The following is a 17,116-nucleotide window of genomic DNA, read 5'->3' on the forward strand; positions in this document are numbered from 1 at the left end:
CAGGTGCTCTGAGCGGCCAATGGGAAGCCATAGCTCCCAGGGCTGCAGCCAATGGGGGAGGCAGAGGGGCGGGACGGCTGGATGTGTAAAGCGTCTGATATAGAAGCTGACAACACACGGTGATGATATGAATATGGATCAGGCCTGAGATCACATCACCGAGCTGCCTGGAAACAGCCCATGCCACATGTTAACTCATTATCCCCCACTTGTCTTGGCGCGGGAACAGACGGCACAAGGAGACAGAAGAAGGGGCTTACAAGACACATGAAGGAGGCTGACGCTCACTGCAGATATTCCTGCACGCCATGATGTAATCATCCATTATCTACCCCGACTGCCCTAGTGTCCCGCCTAATGGGGGTGCTATGACTCATGCTCAGGGGGCACAAACCTTTCTGCTACCTGAAGTAAAGTGGGAAATGTCTTCCCCAGCAAAGAAACCCACAGATTTTACAGACATTGAAGGCGCCGATACACAAGATACCCAAGACATATCAGGACCACGGAGCGACAGAGTAATGGTGGCCCTGCAGTGACCCTAATACTAAGACTCCCCTTAGTGGACTCAGAAGTAGTAATGTCCCCCTTGGTGGCTCCAATAGTAACAGTAGTGGTCTCCAAAGTAAGTGTCCCCCATAGCGCAATATGTGGCAGTATTATTTAGGGACTGTGATGCCCTGCTTTATGTTCACTGCATGGCGGTATTATGTGGTGTGTCTAGTTCTGTTATTTGCAGCATTATGTGAGCACCATATGGTAGTATGTAAGCACTGGGTGGCACTGGTATATAGTATGTATGGGCCCCATATACAACCACACTCTTAGAAAGCACTGTAGGGCAGCATTGTTGTGTGTGCACTGTAGGGCAGCATTGTGTGGGTCCTGTTAGTTCCGCTATACGGTGGTAGTATCTGGTCACGCTTTAGCACCATTCGGGATGCATTTGGCTGCAATAAGTGCAAACTGTTTAAAACGAGTATTGGGGCCCTAATGAAGCAATATTGCATCTAGCTTCAGTTAACAGTTATTGGGTTTGTCTGGTACGAGGGTTGGTATGACGCAGGAGCAGCCAACCACCAAGAACTGGGCAAAAAGCACTATGGCCGCCCTCCCTGGTTACCTGCACCATCGCATCTACGGCGGCTTCTAGCAGCAACCCGGCATCTACGGCGGCTTCTAGCAGCAACCCGGCATCTTCGGCGGCTTCTGGCAGCAACACGGCATCTACGGCGGCTTCTGGCAGCAACCCGGCATCTACGGCGGCTTCTGGCAGCAACCCGGCATCTACGGCGGCTTCTGGCAGCAACCCGGCATCTACGGCGGCTTCTGGCAGCAACCCGGCATCTACGGCGGCTTCTGGCAGCAACGTGGCATCTACGGCGGCTTCTGGCAGCAACCCGGCATCTACGGCGGCTTCTGGCAGCAACCCGGCATCTACGGCGGCTTCTGGCAGCAACCCGGCATCTACGGCGGCTTCTGGCAGCAACCCGGCATCTACGGCGGCTTCTGGCAGCAACCCGGCATCTACGGCGGCTTCTGGCAGCAACACGGCATCTACGGCGGCTTCTGGCAGCAACACGGCATCTACGGCGGCTTCTGGCAGCAACACGGCATCTACGGCGGCTTCTAGCAGCAAAACTGCATCTAGAGAGGCTTCTAACAGCAACACGGCATCTACAGAGGCTTCTAGCAGCAACACTGCCTGGCGGATGAGGCCTCCGTCCTGCCCGCTGGCTGTGTGTTGCGTCCCGGGTGCCAGCTCGCTGCTCCGTGGAGGCTGGCACCTCTTTGCTCCATCACGGCCGGTCCCCTGCTGACAGTTTGTGCCTATGTACCCGCACCCCAGACACTCCTGGTGCTGTCCCCCGCAGCACTGTGGGATCGCTGGTGTGGTGCTGCAGTCTGCAGCTGTCACAGGGTCTGCCCCTGGCGCTGTGGCCTCCCTGCTGCCATCCGTGAGGTGAAATGTACATCGAGGGGAGGGGGCCGCCTTGTGTCCCAATGCCGGGGAAGGGTCTTGCAGTGGGGGCTGCGTGGCTGCAGCGGGGACCGCTGTATGCTTTTCAAAAAACTCCTTAGTGGGCTGCTAGGACCTGCAGCGCAACCAGCTGTGCAGCCAATCAGGTACAGGGGGTGTCACCCCTTCCTGTCAATCTTGGCTCCACCAGTACTTCCTGGTGGCATCAAGATACAATAATACCCGCCCCGGCCCCTCTACTCACTGGCAGTGCCCTTTAGATATAGCAAAGAAGTGCTCACCTGTGTTGGCATAGCAGTCCTCCAGCCCATACAGCTCACCTGGTAACGTCTGGGTAGAGGAACCCTGTAGATGTGTCACATGATCCCTCTACCCAAAACTCACCAGGTGAGCTGTACGGGCATGGAATGTGGAGGCTGGGCGCAGGAGGTGCAGCACAACAACACAAGTGAGCATCACCCTAGCCCCATCCTACAAAGGTTAGAAAGCAGATAATGAGCTACGCCCCCTCCCCACTAATCATGGCTGCAAAACTTGTAAACCCAGCAAAGTGGAAGGATCCAGAGTCACTCAGCCTTTCCTTACGGAGGCCACTGAGGACGCCTTCATCTGCCCTTATATGTCCCACACAACATGGCCCTCCTTTATAGTGGACCCTGGATAGCCCTTGTACAAGTGACCCAGCTTAGTCCTTAATGACCCCCCGCATGTTAGGTGCTGCACCCTTGCTGCGGTTCTTATGGTTTCATGTCCCGCTGCCTAGTTCTCCATCAGTGTTGGGCGCTCAGGTGTCCCACATGATGGAGGAAGTACCAGGCACACCTGGGCGCCCCAAACAGCCCAGCCCTTCTCATCAACCCATAGTCACGTCATGGAGGTCCGGGGGATTAGGGGTCGATCCTGCTCCATAGGATGTGGGTGTCGGCTATCAGAGCTCACAGCTGTTAACCCTTTAAATGCCACAGTGAATTCTGACAACAGCATTTAAATGCCCCAAACAGCCCCACCGCGATGACATCGTAGGGTACCATTCAGTTGCCATAGGAGGCTGGGGACTTCTGAAGGCAAGCCGGGTCTGTCAGATCACAGTATAATGTAATACTATGGTATTATTGCAGGAAAGATCAAACGATCACAAGTTCAAGTCCCCTCTGGAGAGTGAAAAAAAAAATTAAAAGTGAGGGGGAAAAAGTTTAATTATTAAAAAAAATAATGTAATAAGACTTTAAACACAACCTTTCCAATATTTGTAATAAAAAATAAATAAAAAAAGCTAATTCATATTTCATATCACTACAGGCTTATTTAGACGACCGTATATCGGCTCGGTTTTCACGCCGAGCCGATTACGGTGTCCTTGTCTGCAGGTGGTGGGGGGGGGGAATGGAAGAGCCAGGAGCTCCCGCCCATTCCCCGCCCCTCGCCACTATTTGCAATGGGAGGGTCAGGACAGGGGCGGAGCTAAGCGCTGGGACTTAGCTCCGCCCCTGTCTCACCCCCTGCTATTGCAAATAGTGGTGAGGGACGGAGAGGGGCAGCAGCTCAGTTCCTGCTCCTGGCTCTTCCCTCCTCCCCCGCCTGCAGACAAGGACACCGTAATCGGCTCGGCGGGAAAACCAAGCTGATGTACAGTCATCTGGAATAGCCCTACATCTGTAAAAGTCTTCACTATAGAAGTAATGCATTATGTATCCGGCACGGTGACCCTGGAGAAAAAAATAATCAGAATGGCATATTTTGGTCCTCCCATCTACACAAAGAAATTGAATAAAAAGCATTTTTGCCGCTACGTGTACGCCCCAGAAACAAAATCCACAAAGATGGCGGAAAAGCATTTTTTTTACATTTCACTCCACTCAAAATTTTTGAAAAGTTTCTCAGCACATTATCTGGTACATTAAATACTATCACCGAAAAACACAACTCATCCCGCAAAAATCAAGAACAATCCCAGCGCAGCTTTCATGTTACCTCAGCAGTATAATATATAACAACCAATCACAGCGCAGCTTTCATGTTACCTTAGTATAATATATAACAACCAATCACAGCGCAGCTTTCATGTTCCCTCAGTGTAATATATAACAACCAATCACAGAGCAGCTTTCATGTTACCTCAGCAGTATAATATATAACAACCAATCACAGCGCAGCTTTCATGTTACCTCAGTATAATATATAACAACCAATCACAGCGCAGCTTTCATGTTACCTCAGCAGTATAATATATAACAACCAATCACAGCGCAGCTTTCATGTTCCCTCAGTATAATATATAACAACCAATCACAGAGCAGCTTTCATGTTACCTCAGCAGTATAATATATAACAACCAATCACAGCGCAGCTTTCATGTTACCTCAGTATAATATATAACAACCAATCACAGCGCAGCTTTCATGTTACCTCAGTATAATATATAACAACCAATCACAGAGCAGCTTTCATGTTACCTCAGTATATTATATAACAACCAATCACAGAGCAGCTTTCATGTTACCTCAGCAGTATAATATATAACAACCAATCACAGAGCAGCTTTTAAGTTAACTCAGTATAATATATAAAAACCAATCACAGCGCAGCTTTCATGTTACCTCAGCAATATAATATATAACAACCAATCACAGCACAGATTTCATGTTACCTCAGCAGTATAATATATAACAACCAATCACAGCGCAGCTTTCATGTTACCTCAGCAGTATAATATATAACAACCAATCACAGCGCAGCTTTCATGTTACCTCAGTATAATACATAACAACCAATCACAGCGCAGCTTTCATATTACCTCAGCAGTATAATATATAACAACCAATCACAGAGCAGCTTTCATGTTACCTCAGCAGTGTAATATATAACAACCAATCACAGCACAGCTTTCATGTTACCTCAGTATAATATATAACAACCAATCACAGCGCAGCATTCATGTCACCTCAGTATAATATATAACAACCAATCACAGTGCAGCTTTCATGTTACCTCAGTATAATATATAACAACCAATCACAGCGCAGCTTTCATGTTACCTCAGTATAATATATAACAACCAATCACCGCACAGCTTTCATGTTACCTCAGTATAATATATAACAACCAATCACAGTGCAGCTTTCATGTTACTCACTGACTCCCTCACAGTAATAGTGCCCCTCAGTGACCCCACACAGTAATAGTACTCCTCAGTGACTCCCTCACAGTAATAGTGCTCCTCAGTGACCCCTCACAGTAATAGTGCTCCTCAGTGACCCCTCACAGTAATAGTGCCCCTCAGTGACTCCATCACAGTAATAGTGCTCCTCAGTGACCCCTCACAGTAATAGTGCCCCTCAGTGACTCCCTCACAGTAATAGTGCACTCAGTGACCCCCTCACAGTAATACTGCTCCTCAGATACTCCCTCACGGTAATAGTGCTCCTCAGTGACCCCCTCACAGTAATAGTGTCCCTCAGTGACCTCCTCACAGTAATAGTGCCCCGCAGTGACCCCCTTACAGTAATAATGCTCCTCAGTGACTCCCTCACAGTAATAGTGCCCCTCAGTGACCCCCTCTCAGTAATAGTGCCCCTCAGTGACCCCTCACAGTAATAGTCCCCCTCAGTGACTAATCACAGTAATAGTGCTCCTCAGTGACCCCTCACAGTAATAGTGCCCCTCAGTGACCCCTCACAGTAATAGTGCTCCTCAGTGACCCCCTCACAGTAATAATACCCCTCAGTGACTCCATCACAGTAATAGTGCCCCTCAGTGACTAATCACAGTAATAGTGCTCCTCAGTGACCCCTCACAGTAATAGTGCCCCTTAGTGACCCCTCACAGTAATAGTGCTCCTCAGTGACCCCTCACAGTAATAGTGCCCCTCAGAGACTCCCCTCAAAGTAATAGTGCCCCTCAGTGACCTCCTCACAGTAATAGTGCCCCTTAGTGACCCCCTCACAGTAATAGTGCTCCTCAGTGACCCCTCACAGTAATAGTGCTCCTCAGTGACCCCTCACGGTAATAGTGTTCCTCAGTAACCCCCCTCACAGTAATAATACCCCTCAGTGACTCCCTCACAGTAATAGTGCTCCTCAGTGACCCCTCACAGTAATAGTGCCCCTCAGTGACTCCCTCACAGCAATGGTGCTCCTCAGTGACCCCCTCACAGTAATAATACCCCTCAGTGACTCCCTCACAGTAGTAGTGCCCCTCAGTGACCCCTCACAATAATAGTGCCCCTAAGTGAGTCCCTCACAGTAATAGTGCCCCTCAGTGACCCCTCACAGTAGTAGTGCTCCCCAGTGACTCCATCACAGTAATAGTGCCCCTCAGTGACCCCCTCACAGTAATAGTGACCCCTCACAGTAATAGTGCTCCTCAGTGACCCCCTTACAGTAATAGTGCCCCTCAGTGACCCCTCACAGTAATAGTGCTCCTGAGTGACCTCCTCACAGTAATAGTGCTCCTCATTGACCCCCCACAATAATAGTGCTCCTCAGTGACCCCCTCACAGTAATAGAGCCCCTCAGTGACCCCCTCACAGAAATAGTCCCCCTCAGTGACCCCCTTACAGTAATAGTGCTCCTCAGTGACCCCTCACAGTAATAGTGCTCCTCAGTGACCCCTCACAGTAATAGTGCCCCTCAGTGACTCCATCACAGTAATAGTGCTCCTCAGTGACCCCTCACAGTAATAGTGCCCCTCAGTGACTCCCTCACAGTAATAGTGCACTCAGTGACCCCCTCACAGTAATACTGCTCCTCAGATACTCCCTCACGGTAATAGTGCTCCTCAGTGACCCCCTCACAGTAATAGTGTCCCTCTGTGACCTCCTCACAGTAATAGTGCCCCGCAGTGACCCCCTTACAGTAATAATGCTCCTCAGTGACTCCCTCACAGTAATAGTGCCCCTCAGTGACCCCCTCTCAGTAATAGTGCCCCTCAGTGACCCCTCACAGTAATAGTCCCCCTCAGTGACTAATCACAGTAATAGTGCTCCTCAGTGACCCCTCACAGTAATAGTGCCCCTCAGTGACCCCTCACAGTAATAGTGCTCCTCAGTGACCCCCTCACAGTAATAATACCCCTCAGTGACTCCATCACAGTAATAGTGCCCCTCAGTGACTAATCACAGTAATAGTGCTCCTCAGTGACCCCTCACAGTAATAGTGCCCCTTAGTGACCCCTCACAGTAATAGTGCTCCTCAGTGACCCCTCACAGTAATAGTGCCCCTCAGAGACTCCCCTCAAAGTAATAGTGCCCCTCAGTGACCTCCTCACAGTAATAGTGCCCCTTAGTGACCCCCTCACAGTAATAGTGCTCCTCAGTGACACCTCACAGTAATAGTGCTCCTCAGTGACCCCTCACGGTAATAGTGTTCCTCAGTAACCCCCCTCACAGTAATAATACCCCTCAGTGACTCCCTCACAGTAATAGTGCTCCTCAGTGACCCCTCACAGTAATAGTGCCCCTCAGTGACTCCCTCACAGCAATGGTGCTCCTCAGTGACCCCCTCACAGTAATAATACCCCTCAGTGACTCCCTCACAGTAGTAGTGCCCCTCAGTGACCCCTCACAGTAGTAGTGCTCCCCAGTGATTCCATCACAGTAATAGTGCCCCTCAGTGACCCCCTCACAGTAATAGTGACCCCTCACAGTAATAGTGCTCCTCAGTGACCCCTTACAGTAATAGTGCCCCTCAGTGACCCCTCACAGTAATAGTGCTCCTGAGTGACCTCCTCACAGTAATAGTGCTCCTCATTGACCCCCCACAATAATAGTGCTCCTCAGTGACCCCCTCACAGTAATAGAGCCCCTCAGTGACCCCCTCACAGAAATAGTCCCCCTCAGTGACCCCCTTACAGTAATAGTGCTCCTCAGTGACCCCTCACAGTAATAGTGCTCCTCAGTGACCCCACACAGTAATAGTGCCCCTCAGTGACCTCTCACAGTAATAGTGCCCCTCAGTGACCCCCTCACAGTAATAATACCCCTCAGTGACTCCATCACAGTAATAGTGCCCCTCAGTGACTAATCACAGTAATAGTGCTCCTCAGTGACCCCTCACAGTAATAGTGCCCCTCAGTGACCCCTCACAGTAATAGTGCTCCTCAGTGACCCCTCACAGTAATAGTGCCCCTCAGAGACTACCCTCACAGTAATAGTGCCCCTCAGTGACCTCCTCACAGTAATAGTGCCCCTTAGTGACCCCCTCACAGTAATAGTGCTCCTCAGTGACCCCTCACAGTAATAGTGCTCCTCAGTGACCCCTCACGGTAATAGTGTTCCTCAGTAACCCCCCTCACAGTAATAATACCCCTCAGTGACTCCCTCACAGTAATAGTGCTCCTCAGTGACCCCTCACAGTAATGGTGCCCCTCAGTGACTCCCTCACAGCAATGGTGCTCCTCAGTGACCCCCTCACAGTAATAATACCCCTCAGTGACTCCCTCACAGTAGTAGTGCCCCTCAGTGACCCCTCACAATAATAGTGCCCGTAAGTGAGTCCCTCACAGTAATAGTGCCCCTCAGTGACCCCTCACAGTAATAGTGCCCCTCAGTGACCCCTCACAGTAATAGTGCCCCTCAGTGACCCCTCACAGTAATAGTGCTCCTCAGTGACCCCTCAAAGTAATAGTGCCCCTCAGTGACCCCTCACAGTAATAGTGCTCCTGAGTGACCTCCTCACAGTAATAGTGCTCCTCATTGACCCCCCACAATAATAGTGCTCCTCAGTGACCCCCTCACAGTAATAGAGCCCCTCAGTGACCCCCTCACAGAAATAGTCCCCCTCAGTGACCCCCTTACAGTAATAGTGCTCCTCAGTGACCCCTCACAGTAATAGTGCCCCTCAGTGACCTCTCACAGTAATAGTGCCCCTCAGTGACCCTCTTACAGTAATAGTGCCCCTCAGTGACCCCTAACAGTAATAGTGCTCCTCAGTGACCCCCTTACAGTAATAGTGCCCCTCAGTGACCCCCTTACAGTAATAGTGCCCCTCAGTGACCTCCTTCCGGTAATACTGCCCCTCAGTAACCCCCTCCCAGTAATAGTGCTCCTCAGTGACCCCTCACAGTAATAGTGCTCCTCAGTGACCCCCTCACAGTCATAGTGCCCCTCAGTGATCCCCTTACAGTAATAGTGCTCCTCAGTGACCCCTCACAGTAATAGTGCTCCTCAGTGACCCCTCACAGTAATAGTGCCCCTCAGTCACCTCTCACAGTAATAGTGCTCCTCAGTGACTCCCTCACAGTAATAATACCCCTCAGTGACTCCATCACTGTAATAGTGCTCCTCAGTGACCCCTCACAGTAATAGTGCTCCTCAGTGACCCCCTCACAGTAATAGTGCTCCTCAGTGACCCCCTCACAGTAATAGTGCCCCTCAGTGACCCCTCACAGTAATAGTGCCCCTCAGTGACCTCTCACAGTAATAGTGCCCCTCAGTGACCCCCTTACAGTAATAGTGCCCCTCAGTGACCCCTAACAGTAATAGTGCCCCTCAGTGACCCCCTTACAGTAATAGTGCCCCTCAGTGACCCCCTTACAGTAATAGTGCCCCTCAGTGACCCCTCACAGTAATAGTGCTCCTCAGTGACCCCTCACAGTCATAGTGCCCCTCAGTGACCCCCTTACAGTAATAGTGCCCCTCAGTGACCCCTCACAGTAATAGTGCTCCTCAGTGACTCCCTCACAGTAATATTGCCCCTCAGTGACTCTGTCACAGTAATAGTGCCCCTCAGTCACCCCCTTACAGTAATAGTGCCCCTCAGTGACCCCCTTACAGTAATAGTGCCCCTCAGTGACCCCTAACAGTAATAGTGCTCCTCAGTGACCCCCTTACAGTAATAGTGCCCCTCAGTGACCCCCTTACAGTAATAGTGCCCCTCAGTGACCCCCTCACAGTAATAGTGCTCCTCAGTGACCCCTCACAGTAATAGTGTCCCTCAGTGACCCCCTCACAGTAATAGTCCCCCTCAGTGACATCCTTACAGTAACAGTGCTCCTCAGTGACCCCTCACAGTAACAGTGCTCCTCAGTGACCCCTCACAGTAATAGTGCCCCTCAGTGACCTCTCACAGTAATAGTGCCCCTCAGTGACCCCCTTACAGTAATAGTGCCCCTCAGTGACCCCCTTCCGGTAATAGTGCCCCTCAGTGACCCCCTCACAGTAATAGTGCTCCTCAGTGACCCCTCACAGTAATAGTACCCCTCAGTGACCCCTCACAGACATAGTGCCCCTCAGTGACCCCCTTACAGTAATAGTGCTCCTCAGTGACTCCATCACAGTAATAGTCCTCCTCAGTGACCCCTCACAGTAATAGTACTCCTCAGTGACCCCTCACAGTAATAGTACTCCTCAGTGACCTCTCACAGTAATATTGCCCCTCAGTAACCTCTCACAGTAATAGTGCCCCTCAGTGACCCCCTTACAGTAATAGTGCCCCTCAGTGACCCCTAACAGTAATAGTGCTCCTCAGTGACCCCCTTACAGTAATAGTGCCCCTCACTGACCCCCTTAAAGTAATAGTGCCCCTCAGTGACCCCCTTACAGTAATACTGCCCCTCAGTGACCCCTCACAGTCATAGTGCCCCTCAGTGACCCCCTTACAGTAATAGTGCCCCTCAGTGACCCCCTTACAGTAATAGTGCTCCTCAGTGACCTCCTCACAGTAATAGTGCTCCTCAGTGACCCCTCATAGTAATAGTGCTCCTCAGTGACCCCTCACAGTAATAGTGCTCCTCAGTGACTCTGTCACAGTAATAGTGCTCCTCAGTGACCCCTCACAGTAATAGTGCCCCTCAGTGACCCCTCACAGTAATAGTACCCCTCAGTGACCCCTCACAGTAATAGTGCCCCTCAGTGACCCCTCACAGTAATAGTGCCCCTCAGTGACCCCTCACAGTCATAGTGCCCCTCAGTGACCCCCTTACAGTAATAGTGCCCCTCAGTGACCCCTCACAGTAATAGTGCTCCTCAGTGACCTCCTCACAGTAATAGTGCTCCTCCGTGACCCCTCATATTAATAGTGCTCCTCAGTGACCCCTCACAGTAATAGTGCTCCTCAGTGACTCTGTCACAGTAATAGTGCTCCTCAGTGACCCCTCACAGTAATAGTGCCCCTCAGTGACCCTCTTACAGTAATAGTGCCTCTCAGTGACCCCTCACAGTAATAGTGCTCCTCAGTGACCCATCACAGTAATAGTGCCCTCAGTGACTCCCTCACAGTAATAGTGCCCCTCAGTGACTCCCTCACAGTAATAGTGCCCTCAGTGACCCCCTTACAGTAATAGTGCCCCTCAGTGACCCATCACAGTAATAGTGCCCCTCAGTGACTCCCTCACAGTAATAGTGCCCTCAGTGACTCCCTCACAGTAATAGTGCACCTCAGTGACCCCCTTACAGTAATAGTGCCCCTCAGTGACCCCCTCACAGTAATAGTGCCCTCAGTAACTCCCTCCCAGTAACAGTGCCCCTCAGTAACTCCCTCACAGTAATAGTGCTCCTCAGTGACTCCCTCACAATAATGGTGCTCCTCAGTGACCCCTCACAGTAATAGTGCCCCTCAGTGACCCCTCACAGTAATAGTGCTCCTCAGTGACCCCCTCACAGTAATAGTGCTCCTCAGTGACCCCCTCACAGTAAAAGTGCCCCTCAGTGACCCCTCATAGTAATAGTGCTCCTCAGTGACCTCCTCACAGTAATAGTGCTCCTCAGTGACCCCTCACAGTAATAGTGCTCCTCAGTGACCCCTCACAGTAATAGTGCTCCTCAGTGACCCCCTCACAGTAAAAGTGCCCCTCAGTGACCCCTCATAGTAATAGTGCTCCTCAGTGACCTCCTCACAGTAATATTGCTCCTCAGTGACCCCTCACAGTAATAGTGCTCCTCAGTGACTCCCTCACAGTAATAGTGCCTCTCAGTGACCCCCTCACAGTAATAGTGCTCCTCAGTGACCCCTCACAGTAATAGTGCCCCTCAGTGACCCCCTTACAGTAATAGTGCCCCTCAGTGACCCCCTTCCGGTAATAGTGCCCCTCAGTGACCCCCTCACAGTAATAGTGCTCCTCAGTGACCCCTCACAGTAATAGTACCCCTCAGTGACCCCTCACAGACATAGTGCCCCTCAGTGACCCCCTTACAGTAATAGTGCTCCTCAGTGACTCCATCACAGTAATAGTCCTCCTCAGTGACCCCTCACAGTAATAGTACTCCTCAGTGACCCCTCACAGTAATAGTACTCCTCAGTGACCTCTCACAGTAATATTGCCCCTCAGTAACCTCTCACAGTAATAGTGCCCCTCAGTGACCCCCTTACAGTAATAGTGCCCCTCAGTGACCCCTAACAGTAATAGTGCTCCTCAGTGACCCCCTTACAGTAATAGTGCCCCTCAGTGACCCCCTTAAAGTAATAGTGCCCCTCAGTGACCCCCTTACAGTAATAGTGCCCCTCAGTGACCCCTCACAGTAATAGTGTCCCTCAGTGACCCCTCACAGTCATAGTGCCCCTCAGTGACCCCCTTACAGTAATAGTGCCCCTCAGTGACCCCCTTACAGTAATAGTGCTCCTCAGTGACCTCCTCACAGTAATAGTGCTCCTCAGTGACCCCTCACAGTAATAGTGCCCCTCAGTGACCCCTCACAGTAATAGTACCCCTCAGTGACCCCTCACAGTAATAGTGCCCCTCAGTGACCCCTCACAGTAATAGTGCCCCTCAGTGACCCCTCACAGTCATAGTGCCCCTCAGTGACCCCCTTACAGTAATAGTGCCCCTCAGTGACCCCTCACAGTAATAGTGCTCCTCAGTGACCTCCTCACAGTAATAGTGCTCCTCTGTGACCCCTCATAGTAATAGTGCTCCTCAGTGACCCCTCACAGTAATAGTGCTCCTCAGTGACTCTGTCACAGTAATAGTGCTCCTCAGTGACCCCTCACAGTAATAGTGCCCCTCAGTGACCCTCTTACAGTAATAGTGCCCCTCAGTGACCCCTAACAGTAATAGTGCTCCTCAGTGACTCTGTCACAGTAATAGTGCCCCTCAGTGACCCCTCACAGTAATAGTGCTCCTCAGTGACCCATCACAGTAATAGTGCCCCTCAGTGACCCATCACAGTAATAGTGCCCCTCAGTGACCCCTAACAGTAATAGTGCTCCTCAGTGACTCTGTCACAGTAATAGTGCTCCTCAGTGACCCCTCACAGTAATAGTGCCCCTCAGTGACCCTCTTACAGTAATAGTGCCCCTCAGTGACCCCTCACAGTCATAGTGCCCCTCAGTGACCCCCTTACAGTAATAGTGCCCCTCAGTGACCCCTAACAGTAATAGTGCTCCTCAGTGACCCCCTTACAGTAATAGTGCCCCTCACTGACCCCCTTAAAGTAATAGTGCCCCTCAGTGACCCCCTTACAGTAATACTGCCCCTCAGTGACCCCTCACAGTAATAGTACCCCTCAGTGACCCCTCACAGACATAGTGCCCCTCAGTGACCCCCTTACAGTAATAGTGCTCCTCAGTGACTCCATCACAGTAATAGTCCTCCTCAGTGACCCCTCACAGTAATAGTACTCCTCAGTGACCCCTCACAGTAATAGTACTCCTCAGTGACCTCTCACAGTAATATTGCCCCTCAGTAACCTCTCACAGTAATAGTGCCCCTCAGTGACCCCCTTACAGTAATAGTGCCCCTCAGTGACCCCTAACAGTAATAGTGCTCCTCAGTGACCCCCTTACAGTAATAGTGCCCCTCACTGACCCCCTTAAAGTAATAGTGCCCCTCAGTGACCCCCTTACAGTAATACTGCCCCTCAGTGACCCCTCACAGTCATAGTGCCCCTCAGTGACCCCCTTACAGTAATAGTGCCCCTCAGTGACCCCCTTACAGTAATAGTGCTCCTCAGTGACCTCCTCACAGTAATAGTGCTCCTCAGTGACCCCTCATAGTAATAGTGCTCCTCAGTGACCCCTCACAGTAATAGTGCTCCTCAGTGACTCTGTCACAGTAATAGTGCTCCTCAGTGACCCCTCACAGTAATAGTGCCCCTCAGTGACCCCTCACAGTAATAGTACCCCTCAGTGACCCCTCACAGTAATAGTGCCCCTCAGTGACCCCTCACAGTAATAGTGCCCCTCAGTGACCCCTCACAGTCATAGTGCCCCTCAGTGACCCCCTTACAGTAATAGTGCCCCTCAGTGACCCCTCACAGTAATAGTGCTCCTCAGTGACCTCCTCACAGTAATAGTGCTCCTCCGTGACCCCTCATATTAATAGTGCTCCTCAGTGACCCCTCACAGTAATAGTGCTCCTCAGTGACTCTGTCACAGTAATAGTGCTCCTCAGTGACCCCTCACAGTAATAGTGCCCCTCAGTGACCCTCTTACAGTAATAGTGCCTCTCAGTGACCCCTCACAGTAATAGTGCTCCTCAGTGACCCATCACAGTAATAGTGCCCTCAGTGACTCCCTCACAGTAATAGTGCCCCTCAGTGACTCCCTCACAGTAATAGTGCCCTCAGTGACCCCCTTACAGTAATAGTGCCCCTCAGTGACCCATCACAGTAATAGTGCCCCTCAGTGACTCCCTCACAGTAATAGTGCCCTCAGTGACTCCCTCACAGTAATAGTGCACCTCAGTGACCCCCTTACAGTAATAGTGCCCCTCAGTGACCCCCTCACAGTAATAGTGCCCTCAGTAACTCCCTCCCAGTAACAGTGCCCCTCAGTAACTCCCTCACAGTAATAGTGCTCCTCAGTGACTCCCTCACAATAATGGTGCTCCTCAGTGACCCCTCACAGTAATAGTGCCCCTCAGTGACCCCTCACAGTAATAGTGCTCCTCAGTGACCCCCTCACAGTAATAGTGCTCCTCAGTGACCCCCTCACAGTAAAAGTGCCCCTCAGTGACCCCTCATAGTAATAGTGCTCCTCAGTGACCTCCTCACAGTAATAGTGCTCCTCAGTGACCCCTCACAGTAATAGTGCTCCTCAGTGACCCCTCACAGTAATAGTGCTCCTCAGTGACCCCCTCACAGTAAAAGTGCCCCTCAGTGACCCCTCATAGTAATAGTGCTCCTCAGTGACCTCCTCACAGTAATATTGCTCCTCAGTGACCCCTCACAGTAATAGTGCTCCTCAGTGACTCCCTCACAGTAATAGTGCCTCTCAGTGACCCCCTCACAGTAATAGTGCTCCTCAGTGACCCCTCACAGTAATAGTGCCCCTCAGTGACCCCCTTACAGTAATAGTGCCCCTCAGTGACCCCCTTCCGGTAATAGTGCCCCTCAGTGACCCCCTCACAGTAATAGTGCTCCTCAGTGACCCCTCACAGTAATAGTACCCCTCAGTGACCCCTCACAGACATAGTGCCCCTCAGTGACCCCCTTACAGTAATAGTGCTCCTCAGTGACTCCATCACAGTAATAGTCCTCCTCAGTGACCCCTCACAGTAATAGTACTCCTCAGTGACCCCTCACAGTAATAGTACTCCTCAGTGACCTCTCACAGTAATATTGCCCCTCAGTAACCTCTCACAGTAATAGTGCCCCTCAGTGACCCCCTTACAGTAATAGTGCCCCTCAGTGACCCCTAACAGTAATAGTGCTCCTCAGTGACCCCCTTACAGTAATAGTGCCCCTCAGTGACCCCCTTAAAGTAATAGTGCCCCTCAGTGACCCCCTTACAGTAATAGTGCCCCTCAGTGACCCCTCACAGTAATAGTGTCCCTCAGTGACCCCTCACAGTCATAGTGCCCCTCAGTGACCCCCTTACAGTAATAGTGCCCCTCAGTGACCCCCTTACAGTAATAGTGCTCCTCAGTGACCTCCTCACAGTAATAGTGCTCCTCAGTGACCCCTCACAGTAATAGTGCCCCTCAGTGACCCCTCACAGTAATAGTACCCCTCAGTGACCCCTCACAGTAATAGTGCCCCTCAGTGACCCCTCACAGTAATAGTGCCCCTCAGTGACCCCTCACAGTCATAGTGCCCCTCAGTGACCCCCTTACAGTAATAGTGCCCCTCAGTGACCCCTCACAGTAATAGTGCTCCTCAGTGACCTCCTCACAGTAATAGTGCTCCTCTGTGACCCCTCATAGTAATAGTGCTCCTCAGTGACCCCTCACAGTAATAGTGCTCCTCAGTGACTCTGTCACAGTAATAGTGCTCCTCAGTGACCCCTCACAGTAATAGTGCCCCTCAGTGACCCTCTTACAGTAATAGTGCCCCTCAGTGACCCCTAACAGTAATAGTGCTCCTCAGTGACTCTGTCACAGTAATAGTGCCCCTCAGTGACCCCTCACAGTAATAGTGCTCCTCAGTGACCCATCACAGTAATAGTGCCCCTCAGTGACCCATCACAGTAATAGTGCCCCTCAGTGACCCCTAACAGTAATAGTGCTCCTCAGTGACTCTGTCACAGTAATAGTGCTCCTCAGTGACCCCTCACAGTAATAGTGCCCCTCAGTGACCCTCTTACAGTAATAGTGCCCCTCAGTGACCCCTAACAGTAATAGTGCTCCTCAGTGACTCTGTCACAGTAATAGTGCCCCTCAGTGACTCCCTCACAGTAATAGTGCCCCTCAGTGACTCCCTCACAGTAATAGTGCCCTCAGTGACCCCCTTACAGTAATAGTGCCCCTCAGTGACCCATCACAGTAATAGTGCCCCTCAGTGACTCCCTCACAGTAATAGTGCCCTCAGTGACTCCCTCACAGTAATAGTGCCCCTCAGTGACCCCCTTACAGTAATAGTGCCCCTCAGTGACCCCCTCACAGTAATAGTGCCCTCAGTAACTCCCTCACAGTAATAGTGCCCCTCAGTGACCCCCTCACAGTAATAGTGCCCTCAGTAACTCCCTCACAGTAATAGTGCTCCTCAGTGACTCCCTCACAATAATGGTGCTCCTCAGTGACCCCTCACAGTAATAGTGCCCCTCAGTGACCCCTCACAGTAATAGTGCTCCTCAGTGACCCCCTCACAGTAATAGTGCTCCTCAGTGACCCCCTCACAGTAAAAGTGCCCCTCAGTGACCCCTCATAGTAATAGTGCTCCTCAGTGACCTCCTCACAGTAATAGTGCTCCTCAGTGACCCCTCACAGTAATAGTGCTCCTCAGTGACCCCTCACAGTAATAGTGCTCCTCAGTGACCCCCTCAC

This window comes from Eleutherodactylus coqui, chromosome 10 (genome assembly GCF_035609145.1).
Source record: "Eleutherodactylus coqui strain aEleCoq1 chromosome 10, aEleCoq1.hap1, whole genome shotgun sequence".
NCBI classification, from domain to species: Eukaryota; Metazoa; Chordata; class Amphibia; order Anura; family Eleutherodactylidae; genus Eleutherodactylus; species Eleutherodactylus coqui.